This window comes from Plecotus auritus (genome assembly GCF_963455305.1).
Source record: "Plecotus auritus genome assembly, chromosome: 4".
NCBI lineage: Eukaryota > Metazoa > Chordata > Mammalia > Chiroptera > Vespertilionidae > Plecotus > Plecotus auritus.
This window is the reverse complement of record NC_137775.1, coordinates 175,901,658-175,919,806: the sequence shown is the minus strand read 5'-3', so window position 1 is coordinate 175,919,806 and position 18,149 is coordinate 175,901,658.

The following is an 18,149-nucleotide window of genomic DNA, read 5'->3' as shown; positions in this document are numbered from 1 at the left end:
GAGCGTTTGTCCCGCTCTCATGATGTCAGGCGGTTTTCCCTGCATCTGTAATTTGAAGAAAAACAAACAAACCTGCGGGGAACAAACGCCACGGAAACCCAAACAGAACTCGGTGGGGAGCGGGAGTCTCACCTGCAGCGGGCTCCGGAGGGGACGCGGGCCCAGACTCCCCTGCGTGGGTGGCAGCCGGGCCCGCACCGTGGGGTCAGCGACAGTGTCCGCGCCCCCCTCGGACTGCGCGCGGCGCCCGGGCCCCGCGGCTGGCGGTGGCGCAGAGGCGGCGGCTCCCAGTGTCAGCGGTAGCGAGGGGAGCAGCAGCAGCTTCAGGCAAAGGCCCAACCTCAAATTTTCAGAGACAGGCCCGCATGAGCGACACACGGGGGTCAGGAGGGGGGTCCCCGGGGGCCACTTTTCCAGAATTTTCTGCTGTGTGTCATAACGCGTGCCCCACCCCCAGCACCAGCGAAAGTGGAAGGAAAGTGCGCCGGCCAAGTGGAAGGAGAATTCGGTTTCCTCGTCATTTCTCAAAGCCGGCAACCCCACTATTCCCCAGAAACCGCGAAACCCAGCCCTCCCCATGCAAAAAAATATTGGTTAATTAGCATTATGGACTAAACAGCCGAAGGCAGACCCAGGAAACAGGCCGTGGGATACATTTTCCATTTGCTTTTGTCCCCAGACCCCAGGACGTGGGCCCACTTAACGTTCTCAGCAAATCAAAGCACGTGTCTTTTGAAGAAGGTGTGTAATTGGAGTTTAAGGCATGTATGGAATTCCCAGATGTCTATAAAGTAAGAAGGAGCATGTGGCAGGTCACTGAAAGGTGGGGCAGGTTAAGATCACTGGCACCCAAGTCCCCCCCCCCCCCCACCACCCCTTTATATTCGCCTTTGTAAGGGCCACGGAGATAAGTCTCAGGGAAGGGATGGGGCGAGATCATAATGAATATCCAGCTTCTATCAGAGTCATGGTAACCATGGTAAAAAGCACATGGTCAGAAAACCTCAAAGACAACACTCAATTACAGCCGGGATTTCGTGGGCGCCCTGCAATGAGATCGTTTGGGGTTTGCCCGAGCGAGGGCCTGGAGCAGCCGGCTTGCTTGTTTACGTGGACTATTTTCTTTTCCTTCTGTTTTTATGCCCCTTCTCAAGTTTGCGGATGCGTCTTCGTCCTTCTGCGTGCGGTGTAGGCTGAGCCAGGGGAACAAAATTCCAGATTGGGGGGGGGGGAAAGAATATTCATTCCAGAAGGCAGCCTTCTTGGGGGAGGAGAGATTGGAGCGAGTGAAATAAAATTTCTGTAAAACGTGCAGTTTAAACATCTAGCAGAGAGAGCTCAGGTAAAAGACAACGGTCAACCTCAGGTGCTCCCTTTTCGCATTTTACAGGGGGATATAGAGATGTGCATGGGACTGTTGGATCTAAGCGCGAGTTAGAGAGTAGCTTATTAGGCAGTTGTTTTTTTCTGAAGCTGGAATCGAACGAAATAGGACTTTTCTCCTTGGATTCAAGATGGTGCCCTCATTGACCTGCAGAGGTGGGAGACGTAAGGATGGAGGCCTGCCCAAGAAACAGACCCTGGCAGAGGTTGGCGCACGGAGGGGGGGGATGTGGGGTCACCTGGGGCTTGGGGGCTGGGACAAAGCACGCCCCAGACCCAGCCACTGAGGCAGGCAGGAGGGGGGTGACGCAAGTGTCACAAGTGAAAAGTTAAGCAGGTACCTGAAGGAAGTTTATCTTGCCCAGATGTTTAAGGCTTTTATGAAATGTCACGTGAAGAGAACAGATGTACAACTTGCAAAGGGGGCCACGCCTGTAAATACAAGGGAGGCAAAAGCTCAGAGGGAAATTCAGACATAAATCATCAACCTCCTTTTCTAGTATCTCTTTTCTCCTTTAAATATTTGCTTCCGGAAAGGGAAGGACCGTTTTACATTAAGTGCCTTTTTTCTAGGAGAAATCACAATCTCATCCCCTGCCCAGCACCCCCAGCCCCTAGGTGCCTGGGGTTCCGAGGGTTGGGGTGGGGGGCAAGTATCTCCCCACTCCTATTCCTGCATCGCATTCCCCCATCCCCCACGTCTCTCTCTTGGCTTCTCAAAGACTTTTGATCCTGAGAAAGGTATCGGATCTCGGTTTGGAAAAGCTGAAACTAATCAATTGCCTTTTGAAGGGGTAGAGAGTGATAAGAAGAGCGAAGGAATGCCAGGCCTAACAGACCCTAAACCTCCAAGATGCTTGGATGAGCTGAAAGATGAGCAGGGACCCCTCCCTCCTGGGGTGGAACCCAGCGAGCTGCAGATCCCAGCTGCCCATGGGGTAGGGTTTTTACCAGGTTAAGTCAGGTTTGGTTGAAAGGGTTTTGTAAGTGACTTGTACAAACAGGAGGCTGCTTTTTCTCTATGCAATAAGAAAGCTCCATTTATAAACAAAATTAAAATGAATTAGCAGTTGCCCAGTTGTAGAAGACAGTCCAATTCCTTTCTCTACTTAAGAGAGATGTCGATAGTGGTTATTGTGAATATTAATTACCATGTGGCGCAGGCCTGGGTATGTGTGCATATGAAGACTTTAAATATTTGTCCACAATACCTTTAAGACTGCACATTGAATGAACTGCTGGGACTCTTACTTAAATTTAAATGCTACACTATGCCTAAGTCTCTGTTAAACTGACATTGCACCTGGCTTACCGTTATTATATAGCCACCCACACAGCTCTCCAAACAAAATTTAAAAGTTGGGAAGTTGGGGTATTTCCTTCCACAATATTAAATCTAAATTTACTGTGAGAGTTTATCTTATTCCTTTTTGGGTTTCCAAAAGCGTGGTCAGAATTGAAATATATCCAAAGTGATCACTTTAGCTTTAAGGGTTGACGGGTTTAAAAATGCACAAGACCACATAAACAGACACATCTTTTCTCCCTGTACTACTTACTTTAAATACCCACCAGCCATCCTTGGAGGAGCCTTATTTATTACCTTTGGGTAATAAATGGAGGAAGACCTCAGGTGGAATGTTGGGTTGGACCCTGACAAGGGACTCTGCTGCATCAGGCTTTCCTTTGGGGCTTGCAGACCTCCCCGTCCGTCTAAACACAGGGCTGGAGGAAAGTTTACATTTCTTTTCCTCCTTTGTCCCTGAAACTTAACACCAATCAAGGAGTTGTTACTATTGTTAAAAGCCAACAAGCAGCAAACAGTACTGGAGGTTTAGCAATGACAATGAACCCTTCAGAGAAGTCTGGTGATGCACCCCTACACCAAACGGTCCCATTCCTGGGGCAGAAGCCCACCTTCCAGGGCAGCATTCTTGAAAACCTTCTTACAAACCCTTTGCACATCATGACAGAAGGAAATTTCTGTTAGCCTCTAGCTAGGGTTGCCCCTCGTCTCATTCCACCCTTGTCTTCTCTTGCTACCCCCATCAACACACACCTTTTAAAACTTCTAACTTTGTAACATATAAAAGAGATCTAGAGCAGAGAATCCCTCTTCCTCTTCCTTCTCTCCAGGCCCCGACTGAGTGAAACTTAAAACACATCTCATAGATCAGCTTTCCTTCTCTGAAGTTAGGCACAGTCCACGACCCGGATTTTCAAATAGCCCAGGCTGGAGTCTGCAATATTTAATCCAGTCAGCTATTAAATGTCCTCGGGCTGAATCAAGAGTATAAAACTCCGTACAGGGATAATGATACCAAGAGCGAAGGGGGCGGACGACTCCAGGGATCCTTTGATTTGGAAAATCCTGTTTTTAGAACTCCTGTCAGAGTAATAACAAAGCGGGGGGAGGGGGGAGAACATATGAAAGAACAACTCTTTGTTCCAGGATATGGTTTTAATGAAATACTACTACCACACACACCAAAAAAATCTACTATTAATATAACCGCTTCTGAGACTCCGCTGATTTTCCTTTACCTATTAGGGACTAGGAAGTTCCGTAACGTGTAACGTGATCTCCTCCCAACCTCCCCCCGTGCCCCCCTTTCCAGCTGCCTCCTTTCCTCCACAATTAAACCAAAGTGGTTGTTCTGATGAGTCCCGGTCCACATAACCGCGGACTGACACTGTCCTCTGCAGCCCGGCTCAGGTCCCTCCTCTGAGCAAACTCAGGCCCCTGGAAACTTGACTGGTGGGGGGCGGGGGGCGCTTCACCATCTCTCTTCTAAAGGAGAGCACCCGAACTTTGGAAGCGAGCTCTCCTGGTCCCTGGCTGGAGCCCTTTTTAGGACTCCAAACACACGTGGCACCAAGGGGTTGGCGTGCCCCAAATCTGCCTTCCTTGGCTCCCAAATGACCCTGCCCAGGGCTTTTTTGTTGTTGTTGTTGACTTAAAACACAAGGAGAGGCTGCAGCTAATATAGCTAACGGGGCTGGGGGCAGGGGAGGGGAGCGCCGAGGCAGGGGGTGGGGATCACCAGAGAAAAAGCAACAGCGTTTGGGAAGGCGGGGGGAGCACCCTTTTAGGCAGCGGACAAGGCATTTTAGCTGCCGCGTCTGTCATCTGTAGCAGGGGTTAGATAAAACCGTCCCTGATCAAAGTGGTTCGTTCATAAATCACCCGTAAGAAATGGATCTTGAGGAGTAAAAGACACGTGTCGCATAATCTCAGCGCTGGAGTCCCTGCCCGCCAGCGCGGTTCCTAAGGCCCCCTCTGCGGGTGCCCGCCGGGCCAGCGCGTCTCCCAGCGGGGGATTATGTGGGGGGAGTACCGCTTCCCGGTCTTCCCCGCCCCCAGCCTCTCCCCGCTGTCCTCTGCTTCCTCCACGGACGCCCCACGGGGCCATCCCTGCTCCAGGCTAGAGATTTTAATACAATGGGTTGACTCTGGGTTGACCAAGGAAGTCTCCGGGGGAAAAAGTTGGGGTCTTTTCATTTCCGAGGCGAGAAAGTTGTGCTCTCAGAATCCAAGACCTCACCCTACTCCCCCACCCCCAGGTCCCCCTCTTAGCGTCCTCGTCCCTCTTGGAAATTTGCAAAGTGTAACGCCTCCGGGGAAGATAAACGAAGAGTAGAAATTGACTCGTCGAATGTTTTCCGATCCGTTTTGTAAGCTTGGGGAGAACAGTTCTTTGCACTGAGGTTTGCCGCCCTGGTGTAATCTGTAAGGAGCGGTCGCTGTCCTCGACGCGGGGACCGCATGGATTCTCTTTCTCCGCCTCCCACCTCCCACGCCCCGGACTCTCTCGCACCTGCTTCTCCAGGTTGAAAAAAAAAAATAAGCAAAAGCAAATGTCCAGTCCCGCGTGCTAAGCGCCCCGGCCAGCTGTTCCCAGGAGCCCAGAAACGCTTATTCCGCGACTTGAGCAGCGCTGTGGTTGGCTAACTCCAAGAAAGCAGTTGACAATGTTAAGAAAAGAGGGTTCGTGATTTTGTGCGGGGGGGCATTTACAGCGACAAATGCCCCGTTGCCCCTTCCTTTTTCCTCGGCTTTGCATCCTCCAGATAAGTAGGATTTTAGTTATAATAGGTGTTTATGGTTCCAGGAATTGCACTTTGATCTAGGATTTTGGGGGTGGAGTGTCTTAAGGGGTCTCTAGACGCTTGTCTGATTTGAATGCTTTTCAGGATGATTTATGGCAAAAGGCTCCTTTCTGACACTTCCAGATGCCAAAGCTCTTACCTTCCAAGCACGGTGAGGGAAGCCTGCTTGCAGATAGCCGCGCGCCCGCCCGCCCGCCCGCCGGTCACCCTAAACTGACCGTGTGCATCAGCCTCTGGAGCGGCTGATAACCTTTCCCCGCCTTTCAACTCAGGACGGGGGAGGGACCTTTTTTTTTTTTTTTTTTTTTTTTTCAATGGCCAAACTACGGAGGGAAACCAAGTCACCCTCCCCCGGAAAGTTAGTCTCTTGCAGCTAACTCTATTTTGTGCAATTAGCCACCTGCTCTCGCCCCGTTGGTGGTTTGGTGTTAACGCGATTTGACCCCCAAATGTGAAACGCGGCAGGAATAGCCCTCCAGTGGGACCCCTGGTGGTTTCACCCTCCGGCCTCAGGCTCTGGTCGCTGCTGCGCGTAGCGCAATCCTGGTTCCCGCGGGGCGGAGACCCAGGCGGCCCTCAGAAGCTGTCGGGGGGTCGGGGAGGGGGGTCGGGGGAGGGGGAAGGGAGGCGATATCTTTCCTAAAGCTCCCTGCAGGCTCGGAAGGGCTAGGCAAGGCCAGGAAAAATAACCCTCAGACTCGATTACTGCAAGCTCCACCAGGAAGCTGAAAAGCTGAAATGTGCACCGCGGCAGGGGGGGCAGGTCAGACAGGGCGGACGCTAGCTCGATTTTAGGGAACCCCCCTGGGCCGTCAGAGCTGAGAACGAGCTGCAGACATTTGTCAACCTGAAGCTAAAGATGGGCCCGACCCGCCTTACCCTCCAGCGGACGCTTTTCTCGGAGGAAACGAGGTTTTCTATCCATTTGTTCTTAGAAATGTAAGAGGTTGGTGATTGGGGAGGAGGAACTTAGTTTTTTTTCTTCTTTCCCCAAGGGGAAGGCAAATTAAAAAGGGAATTAAGCGCGCAGGCTTGGAGACCACGGTGTGGAGAGTGGAGGCCAGGGCGCTGCTAGGGAATGTGTGCTTACAAAGCAAGGTTTAGCTCTGAGTCATGTCCAGGTTATTTGCGTAGAATCCCACAAGGCTGGGAATCTGTAATATGTGGGGAACAGTGTCTGCGTGTTGCAGCCCTTTTAATGAACCTCCAAGGTCCCACCTCCCAAGTCCCTTCGAAGTTAGTAACCTGAAGGTCAGTTTGCTTTCCCCATTGAAAAATAAGCCACATTTCCTGGGTGAAGAGAATGGATTAACTTTAGAAAAATCTCCTTTTCCAATGTACAAGCTTTCTTCAAGAACGTTACAAAACAAGGAACCAGATCAGTTTATTGGTTTATGTAGAAACGATCGTGATTTGATAAGCTTAATCATATGACAAAAGGCATACTGGTTATTTGTCCCACCTCTCCCAAAGGACATGAATGAAAGTCACTCACTGCCTTCTTCCTAGAGTTGCGATCCCTACATCAAAAGATTCAGGTCACCTCTTGTCTTTTCAGCGTGTATATATTCAAGAGCATAAAAATATTAAATAAAAAGCTTTCCCAACTTCAAACCTATCAAATGTTTAACAGCTGAAGGATATTCATCTTTAGGAGACAGGCCAAAATGTCAATAAAAATTTAATTATTTCTGAGACATATGGGAGCACTTATAGGATCCAAAAATGTGATACTAAGTATTGATATTGAGAGGAAACCGAACAATATACTTTCATATTTGCTGGTCAAGACCTTATACCCTCCCCAAAGTCCCACAAGCCACAGACATTTTTATTCTTCCTGACAGGGTTTCTAAAACTAGCATGAAAGACAGGCTGGTGATCAAAAGGGTCATCTGTATTCTGTGTAAGGAGAAATTAGTGTTGAACCCCTCTGAGTTTGGCTTTTATTTTCTGTGGAAGACTGTAATGTCAATGACAGCAAATAATATTTCATTGTGGGGGTTGAGGAAAGGTGTACATTGGCGTGGCCTGAAGGTGTGCCTTGATTTTCAATAGCTAACACTCATTGACTTCTGATATGTTTCCTATGAGTAGTCTTTCCAATCTGTAATTCTCCCATGCTGAGAGATGGTCCTTTATACTGGAAGGTGACACCGGTGGCATTATTTCTGCAGTTGACAGTGATGAGCAGGACTGATGTGTGACTCGCAGTAATCTACAAAATATAAGTAGCTGCCTTTTCCACTTAGCGCTTCCATAGGGCTTTTGACTTCTTAAAAATACATCAGACCTTAACTGTTGAATTGCAGGTGACTCTGCTCCTCAGCTGCGGCGTTTGAACCAATCCTCTGATGAGTCCTGACAGTTGAGTTGACACCGTTGTTGTCACTATGTCCAATTTTCCCTGTGGTTCACTTTATAAGGCCTCCAAGAGTTGCTTTGGGTTCCTGGTTATCTGTTTCTCTAGAGAAGATGTTCCTGATGTTAACATTAGCCTGATGGTGATTTACATACCTTCCTTGATTGGTTATTAGTAGGCCATTTACTTTGGAGCTAAGAACTCTGAAGTCCAAAGTGTTTAATTTATTTGCCGAAGACTAATTGGGCCTAGTTCCGTGTCCGTTTCACTACTTGGGAGCATGTTTTAAGATTTTAAACAGGATAGTAAATTCCAGAATTGGCCTGAGTACCAGAACTACCCCTTATCTTCCAGCTGAGCAGTTATTCCCCCAGGCTCACTCTCTTTTTTACTACCAAGTTTTGCATAAATATAAGAGATAACAAGACCATGACTGTCTCTTTATAAATGACTCTGGACACTACTCTGTATATAGACATAACACCTGGTAAATTGTAAAGGCCAGGATCTTACTTAGCTGTTTTGCCTTTTCACATCATAAGATTGAAAATGAGTATGTCTTTATATACACTACAAATTCTAATAGAAATACTGTGAATATGTGTACCTTTCAGGATTTTTTTACTTTATTTTGATCTTTGCAATTACTGAAACAAAGCCTGTTCATGGAAAAAAAAATGCCCTAAGACCACTATTTTTGTCTTTTATAAGGATAATTGCCACTAACAATACTCTTATGAATTCAAGACTGAAGGAAAAAGAAAGATAATTTAACTAGCATGTGCAGAAACTCTTTGTTGGACAGAAAAACCAGGAGTGTAGTTGGCCCCATGGAGTGATTATGGAATGAAGCAGAACCAAAGGAGAGTGATCATAAGTGGGTTTTCTTACTCAGTGAAAATGACCCCAGAGGCCTTTTCAATTTGTGATCTGTGATGCCATTCTTATGTCTGACATGCTTTCCTAGTGAGTTTTGTTTTCATGAGTTACTGATGCAAAGGGCAACCTGAGTGAGATCGGATTGGAGTAGCATGTTCAGGAAAGTAACAACCATGGTAAAGTGTGTGAACTTACTCAAATGCACAGCCATGAGAGACTCATTTTTCTCCTGTAAAAGATCCACTCCATTGTCTGCTTGCACAGCGAGAGTTAAATATCACTTAGATCTGCAGAAGCAATTTCAAAATGTTCACTCTTTCCCAAGCACTTTGTCCCAAGTGACGGGCTGCGTGGGTGGCCACTATGACACTGCCTTCAGTAAAATACAAGCATGATTATTCAGTCAACAAACATTTCTTGAGGATCTCTCTAAGGTGGCTCTAAAGGTTATGCAGAAGTGACTCTGGCAGGCTCATCATAACAAACAAAGGAGCCTCTAATCACAGAAGGCTGGTCTCACCTGTGTGTGCACTGGAGGCCCTCTGTTTGCTTTGAAATTCTGGGGTGGTGCAGAAAATTAGCCTCCTCCCCACTCCTCACGTGTGGAGCCATAGGAATCGAGAAGCAAAAGTGGCTCCAGAGAGAAGTGGCCTTTGCTACTTTTTTTTTTCCCAATGCACATTCATCAATCTGTAGCAATATCCTCTAGATTAATAGTTACTTATTAGACTTTAAGCTTTTTGTAGACAGGTGCCTATCCAGCTCATCAGTATAATTCCAACCCCCCGCTTAGCACCTGTCACACGGCATTTTTGTAGATTTGAACTAATATCACTATTATACTAATAGGAAACTGGGGCAGAGAGGCAGAATCCATAGCTAAAAGACTCAACAAATAACTATATGTATGACAGCCTGCTACTATTAAGGTGGGCAAATTCAGATACTGTGCTTATCTCTCAGGCTGATGTTTAGACTGAAAACCCAAGTAAGCACAAAAGAAGACATTTACTAAAACATTGAGATTCAGACATTTATCTTAAGTATATTAGACTGCTTTCCTGTATGGAGCCCATCTCAGCCATCTGCCTATATTTTTGTGTGTGAATGAGAATAGGGACCCTTATTTTTCCAGGGCCTATGGCTTTCCTGTCAGAGCAGGGCTGATTTCAGGCCCCATTATCACATGGACCAAGTGCCATTTATTAATGAACATCCCTCATATGTAGCAGCCTTGGTAGCCCAAAAGCAGTATTTGTCCAGTTTAGTAAGTAATCTGGCTAGCTTATTATCAGTGCATTTTCGTATCTGTGAAATTGATTCCACTTGATTTCGATGAAAGATGCAAACACAGACTCTCTCCACGTGTGCTTCTTAACCAAAATGGGGCAGTCAATCCAGAAGGGTCTCTTCTCCTGATCCAGCCAAATGGGGTTCCATTTTCTTCTATTCCTGCTCTAGCAACATTGCCCTATCACCTCCTAAAACAGCATAATACTGATAACTAAACAGTTCATTCAATCAGTATCTACTGGAAAACTGAAATTCCAAGTTCCTTCCTTATTGCATATATGCACACATCGTTCCAAGCCCAAGAGTGGTGGTTTAGAGATTCAAATATAATCGATTGTGAATTGAAAAGAGGCATTGGAATAGTATTTTAAATTTGGTATGATTAGTATGAATGGAGAAAGCTGCTTCTCCACCCCTGTTCTTCTCCAGCCTTCCCCGGGGGATGCGGTGAACTTGTGTAATTTAAGGCAGGTGGTCCACATAGTAGGCTGACCACAGAGGATGAGAGAGTGTGCATTTGATACCGTGACTGCTGCTCTTTAATAGACTTTAAATATACTATGACTATTATTTGGCTGTTGGCTATTACATTTATTTTCACTTTCTTTCAAAGGCTCCTCTCTTTCATTTTGTCATTTTCTACACACTGAAATGTAACCCGGGTCCAATAGCACCAAATAGAGGATTTATCTATATTGCCATCAAACTAAATGCACACGAACTATTAAAGGGGAGCAGAGGGCACCCCCATATTTGGCTCTTGAATGCTGACAGAAAATCCGTGCATTTTTCTTTGCCTAGGTAATGATACTTTATTTTTATAGAAAGCCTTTCATCTGAGAATCTCAAAGACCTTCAAGATGTCCTTTGGGTCTGGCATTCTTCAACTGGCTGCCCTTTGTCTCTTTCCGTAAAGAAACATTCCTGGTGGGTGTCGTTTCCTCACTGAGCTTGCACTTGGGTATGCACATTCAGAGGGCCAAGGGCACGGAGTGTTTCTTGAACAGATCAAAGAAATGACCAGTTGTGACATTCTCAAAACAACCCCGAGAGGAAGATGGGTGGCAAAGGCGATTATCTACCTTGCAGGTGGAGCAATTGTGACACAGCAGGTTAAGTGACTCACCTGAGGGCACACAGTGGCGTCTTTGTTACTGTTGGAAACAGAAGTAATATCTACCAGACCATTAGCATGGCTGTGTTTCTTCTTCGACATCCCACTTTTCTGTTCCTTGTCCTTTCAGAAGTACAGTCTCTAAGAAATGGCATCCTTGGGCATGTAAGGAAAAGATTCCATTGCAAGGGAGGGGAACAGCGTAGCAACTTTGGAAACGGTGGAGATAAAGAGATGTGTGGGCCTTCCTCCTCCAGAAAAATCACACAACTTGGAATCGAATTAGTGAGTCTAACATAGAAAACGGATATCCCATGCACATAGGAAGTAGAAGTGTGATCTTTAGGTTCCATTCCTTGTATGTAAGAGAGCATTGTATTGATCTCAACCGGTGAGCATAGGCATAAAGTGTGTGTGCATTTCACTAAGTTTATATGTACCTTTAACTCTTTAAGCTACTTGCACATTTTAAAACTTAAAAGCATTTTCACTTTTATTTTATCTATGACTGTCTTTTTCTTCCCTGGAATTTTGTTTTCACTTTTTATCTCCAAAGTCATTTGCTTTAACTTCATAGTTATTAGTCTAAAGAGCCCTAATAGGAAGTCTGGATTATTCTTCCTTGGCAGCACTATATGATTTCCTATTAACACAGTGTTTGACAAGTGTGACTGTGATATTTCACTTAAAATTTTAATATCCTTTAAAATACCATATCCTAATTTGCCTTTAATTTTAAAACTCGTTGTCAAGTTTGGGGCAGGGAATCCCAACTCTGCTTTTGCTTGCAAAGTAACTGCTGTATTTTAGTCCAGTAAGAAGAGCTAATGGAAGGAATATGTATATATTTTTAATAGAGAAGATACAATAAATGAGACTATAGTTTTTATGTGAGAATAATTATACATTTGAAAGAAAACAATGTATTAAACAAAGAGTTTTATTGTTTAGTTTTTCTTTTCTTTTTGAATATTCAATTCGAAATTCTAAAGTAGAACTTACTATTCATAGTAAAAGATTATTACAAAAAGCCAGAAAAAAGTTCTGGAAGATTCTAATATCACATGTTCTGAAACTGTCATTAGTTCATTTTACTGGTAGTTATATATAAAAAGAAAAAAAAAATACTGGGTCTGTGTCTTCCTATTTTTTTAAGCTAAGAAATTCACAGACACAGATATGTAATTTAGAAAGTTTAGAAAAAGCTGTTCCATATATAACATTGGTTTTATATATCAGGGGTGGAAATCTCAAAGTGATATGCCCATTTTCTTTATCGGTACATACCATCTAGGTTCTCAGCTTAGTTTTGATCTGCTCCAGAAGAAATATGCATAAACAAGCAGGAATAATATTGGAAAAAGTAAAACACTTGATTATTTTACTTTGCTTGAGATTGAGAGTCTAGAATCTGTACTGCATTTTGCCATTGATGGTCTCTTTCTTTCACGAATTTCCACTGCTTTGTGCTCTACCAATGAGGCCACATTTGAGAAAGAAGGTAAGGGTTTAGCAACATGAAACGAAGATGCTAAAGAGCTTTTCCTGCTTTATTAGATAATCTAAGTCTGATTTTTGCTCTTTTTTTTCCTTACATGGAGCAACCAATCCTTATTGCTGTCATTTTCATTGGCACTGGTATCTTTGATTTGAGGTTATGAGGTCTTCTTGCATTATTCATTTGCCCTAAATTAAGGTCCCTTTTCTGATGTGTAGTTGGATTTGTTTAGGGAATAAATGAAAAAAGAAGAACAAGTCTAGTCTAAGCTCACCACTTACTAGCTGTGTCATTTGCCAATTAACTGAATTTATCTGGGCATCAGGTTCTATAAAATTAGGAAGCATGCTAGATTATATCACAAGCATTATCATTCTGTCCTTGTACAATCTAATACCTCTGATGATACTTCAATAAAATACAATTTTTAATTACCATTGTAAATTAACTTGTCAATAAATTTTTTCTGTAACATGCCAACTTTCAAATCCATAAGAAAAATTTAAATGTTGTATTTTCTAAAATTATAACTTAAAAATTGTGAAGTGAAGCATTATTTAAAAATACAAAAACTGTCTCAATTTCAAATGATTGTACTTGAAAAAAACAAAAAGAAAAACTCGAGATCTGGGTGCAAGTACAAAAGGAGTGATAAATCAGTAACATGTCATTGCTTTTAAACGTCATCTGCTAATAGAGTCACTTTGCTATTTTGTTGTTAACAGAAAGTATTTGTTATTAATCCCTTAAACTGAAGACTGAGTCTATCTTAAGTCATTTATAAAATACTTTATTTGTCAATATTATCTTATTTAGTAGCTCATAGCTACGTTAGATGCCTGTGAGAGACAATGAGTATGCGTGTTTACCTAACAATTACCATGCTTATTATTGATAATGAAATGATGGGTCCAAAAATGTACATTGCCTACAAAATGTCTTTCAAATATTAGTTCACAATTCTTCATCGAAATGTCCTTTTCCATATATGACATCAAAGGAAGGGTTTAAAACTTGAAACTTTTCTTAGGATTCATGCTCTGGAGTATTTCTGTTTCTTGTTTTGCTTTGTGGTCACTAACCACAGAGAAATTTGTCTTTTTTACATATGCTGGAAATAATTTACTGCTTTTAGAAATATTAAACCACACAGAAAAACCCAATGTTAAAGAAATATATGGGTCTGCCGAAGCCCTCAAAAGTCCGGAAATTGAGAGTTAACGCAGAAGCTCTTCTCTGGATCTATGTCCAAGAGGGTTACGGATCTCTGAAGAATGACAGATAGTGAGTGCCCGGTTCATATAGACATAACAATGTTTAAAAAACCAATAGTATTGATAGGATGATGTGGTAGAAGATACACATGGTTAGTACTATTTTTCTGAGACACTGATATTCACATAATATAAAATAATGCTCTTCCTAAACATCACTTCTTGTCTAACCTTGATATATAGACAAAAGTCACAAATTCAAAAGACTTCTAAAAAGCAGCGTAGATTTTGATGTGTGGTATAGATGTGTTTAATGGAATGAACTTGACAAAAAGGATGTTCTCAAATGAGTTTTTAGAAGTACTATTTACTTGTACAATCTTTGCTTATGTTGTATGGGAGAAGCCACGCTTTCACACTCATCTACTTTACTATTAACAAAGAGTAGGCCTCAGGAAATAAAGTCACCTTTATGTACATAACACACAAGGCAAAAGTTCAATGGTTGTGAAGGACATATTTTTTTTTAAGTGTTGATTTTCCAACATTATCTTATGTATAATTATATAGAAACTGAAATTCATTGATAAAGAGCACATTTCTATGGATGAAAACATTTTATCTGGTTTATTACATTGTATTGAATTTATTCCTCAAAAACCTTAGCTTGCTTATTGTTTCCATTTTAATATTTAATTATTGTTTAGTGCAGAAATCATATTTTGAATTTTAATAAGAACATCTATATTAAGAGTGGTTCTGTTTTTAAATAAATTATTAAATACATAATTATTATCAGATTTAAGCTTAATTTACAGTAAAGTATCTCATTGGATTGTATATAATGCTTTCAATTTTTATTATCTGCATATATAAAAAGACTGACAGTTCTTGAATTATGTATTATTCATGGTATTATTCAAAGTGCATTGTCACATAACAGAAATAATACATATTTAAAAATATTTCTGTTGAGCTGAAGTTTGTCAAAGGAATGAAACAATGATAATTAGTTAATTAATGCATTCTTCATTCACAGCCATATTATTTGCTATCTTTGTAAATGCACAAGAAAGATGGTAAAAACCAAATGTATCAGTTATTTAAAGTAAGCATATTTGAAATTAGAAAAATAAAGATGAATTTACCTGAATTATAAAGCATAGACTACTTCCAATTCTGGTTAAGAAAAATAATTTTTGGTTTTTGACATAAACATTACCTGCCCAAATACAATTTTCATTTTAGAATTGTGTCTGTTTTAAAATCAAATTAACTATAAGAATGAGACATAATGGATGATATATTTAAGAAGTACTCATTCTCAATATATAATTCAATTTATGGAGAACTGATAATTTGCCTGCCTATACTAGATATTTCAGAAAATACTGATAAAATAACATTTAGAGAGCAGTATTTCACAACCTATTAAACTAGGAGTTAAATTATTCATATACTTTGGAAAGGATTAATTGTTGTATTCCAAAACTACTTTCACATTGTTTGAATCTTTTTATATTACTTTTGTTCTATAATCTTGTTCTCTATATTTGAATATAGAAATATTTAAAATGCAATATCGAATAAAGACTATACAATGAAGTATTTCCAGATTCAGGAACATAATTACAATTTTTCACATTACATATTCCAAATCATAGATTTGATGGGGTTGCAATTCATTTGTAAACATACAAAATTATTCAACCTGCTTTTTAATATAATTTCCCCAGGAAACACAGGAAACACGTTACCAGGAAGAAAAATGAGTACATGAACAAAAGTCGTCATAATGCACTTATAAAAATTAAACTTTGTAAGCTTAAAAGTCACAGCTTTAGAAGTAAGAGGCATTTTGCCTTTCTATTCTGGGCTGAAAGAAGGACATTTGACACATTTACATGGCAAACTTAGTCAATGTTTGGAAATGCTTTGTAGTGGCCAAGAGCTGTGCATTTCCTTCTGTTGACCTGATTTTTTTCTTCCCATAAAGTTAATTAATAGAAGATGCATCAAACAGGATTATTGCAGATGTGCACATACCACAGTGCTAATTGCTCTTATTTTTTACAATCCAGTCCTGCACATGCTTTAATTTATATTTGTCTGAGTTAGCTTTTTAGTGAATTAGCGGCACTCTGCCACGCACTGAATAGTAATGTGCTTGCATCATTCGATTATCTCAGATGCATTATTGTCTAGAATCCATGCTCCTAATTTCCTTACCACCCACACCCATCTCTTTCCTCTGTTTGGGAGGCTGATTTGTGTTAAGAAGGGACCACCAAGCTATTAACTCTAGGACATAACTAGCATTGTTCATAGAGAGCGAGGCTTACGATCATATCACATTTTAACTCTTCCACCAGCATTATCCTTGTTTCCCCAAGCTTTCAAGAGGCAATAACTCCAAATGCCTCGCATGGAAATGATAAACTGCCCGTTGTGCCTTTTCTTTGAAGGAGTTCTCCTGCAGAGTATCATATTTAAATAAATTGCCATTGAGTTTAGCAAGCAGCACAATCATGCCCATTGAGGTGGAGTCTTTTGATCATATTTTGTAATGCAATCAAGGATCACATGAGGATTCTGGAAGAGGCCAACGTTGCTGTGTGCTAAACAGGCGACAGGAGAAAGCAAACATGAATTGCCCTGGGTCTCACTGACATAACAAAGCACACCTGTGTCCCAGGGAATACAGACGCGCAGGCAGTGGTTACATGTATGACCAGAGTAACTCTCTTCGCTTGATTGATCAGTCATTTCAATCAAACTACCAGATTTTTAAAAAATGCTGAATATTCAAGTTGGCAGGAAAGGTCAAATGGGTGACAGAAACATAGTGTTTATGTAATGAAACTCACTAGATGGGGAGCAAGACACCTGGGTTCTAGGTCCACCTATTTGTTATTGAGGCAGTTGACATCTCTGCCACTGGTTTGCCCCTCTCTCACACTGCTCCGATATCAGTAAGACCAGACCAACAACTGCCTACTTACTGGAACAGTTGTCTTGAGGGTTACATGAGAGAATGCTTAAGAAGAATTTTAGAAATATAAAGCACCTTACAAATGTATTTTTTTGATAACTGTATGAATATGAGTGGTACAGACTGTGCACAAATAGTGTCCCATTCTCACTGCCTCTTTGCAAATATTTTTGCAGTACCAATCTCTTTGCAAAAAGGCCGTGGGGATCTTTCATCTACCAAAAATACAGGGTTACTCGTAGGGAATTGCTAACTGGCAGATTAATTGGGCAAACGGGCACACTGTTGAACTGCAGTCACTGGATTTAAAAGGAGGCTGCAGATGTGGAAGTGGGGGCTTGGAAGGAATTTCCTGCCCTGCTGGTCCAGCATTCCAACTTTCTGTTAAACTCTGAGAAATCAATGGGAAAGAACTGGCCGATACCATCCCAAATCATTTCCTGATGACAGATATTGCTTAGTAACCTGTTGCCTTTTCTGCCTTTTTTTTTTTAGTAGTATTAAGAGAGAGAAAATTGAAAATTAATAAACAGATTTTTTTTTCAGCCTCAACTGAGACAGTTTTGTGGTTTCAGACTTCTCTCTCCCCCCAAGAATAAGGCCTTTAAAATTATATCCCAGTAAGATCTCAAAAATCAAAATGGAAATGTCCTTTTTTACAAAATATTTCTCCTCTTTCATAAAGAAGAAATGTGGAGGTCTACTCCTAGTCTGATACTGTACCTTTCTGCCCAAAGGGGCAGACATCAAGGGGAGTGGAGCAGGAAGCACATCTTGTCCTTGGAGGGTGAAGACTGAAGCTTTTTCATAAATATTAAACAGTGTTTGTAATCTACATCCTTATTATGAGTGGATGATAAGTAATCTGAAAAATAAATGACTGAGAAGCCAAATGCACAAAATGGCTTGCATATTACTGTGAAGCCTGTATCAGTTAGCCAGCACTGCCATAACAAAGGATCACAGACTGCGCTAAGCAACAACAATGTCTTTTCTCACAAGTCTGGAGGTTAAAAGTATAAGGTTCATGTGTAATAGGGTTGGTTTCTTCTGAGGACTCTCTCCTTGTGTCTCCACATGGTTGCCCCTCAGTGTGTTTCTGTGTCTTAATCTCTTTCTCTATTTTTTCCCATTTTTTTAATTAAGGTGTTATATGTGTACATATCTTATCATTGCCCCCCCCCACCCCACTCCCATACATTCCCTCATCCCCCAGTGTTTTACATCCATTGGTTATGCTTATATGCATGCATACAAGTCCTTCGGTTGATCTATTATCTCCGCCACCTCTCCCTAACCTTCCC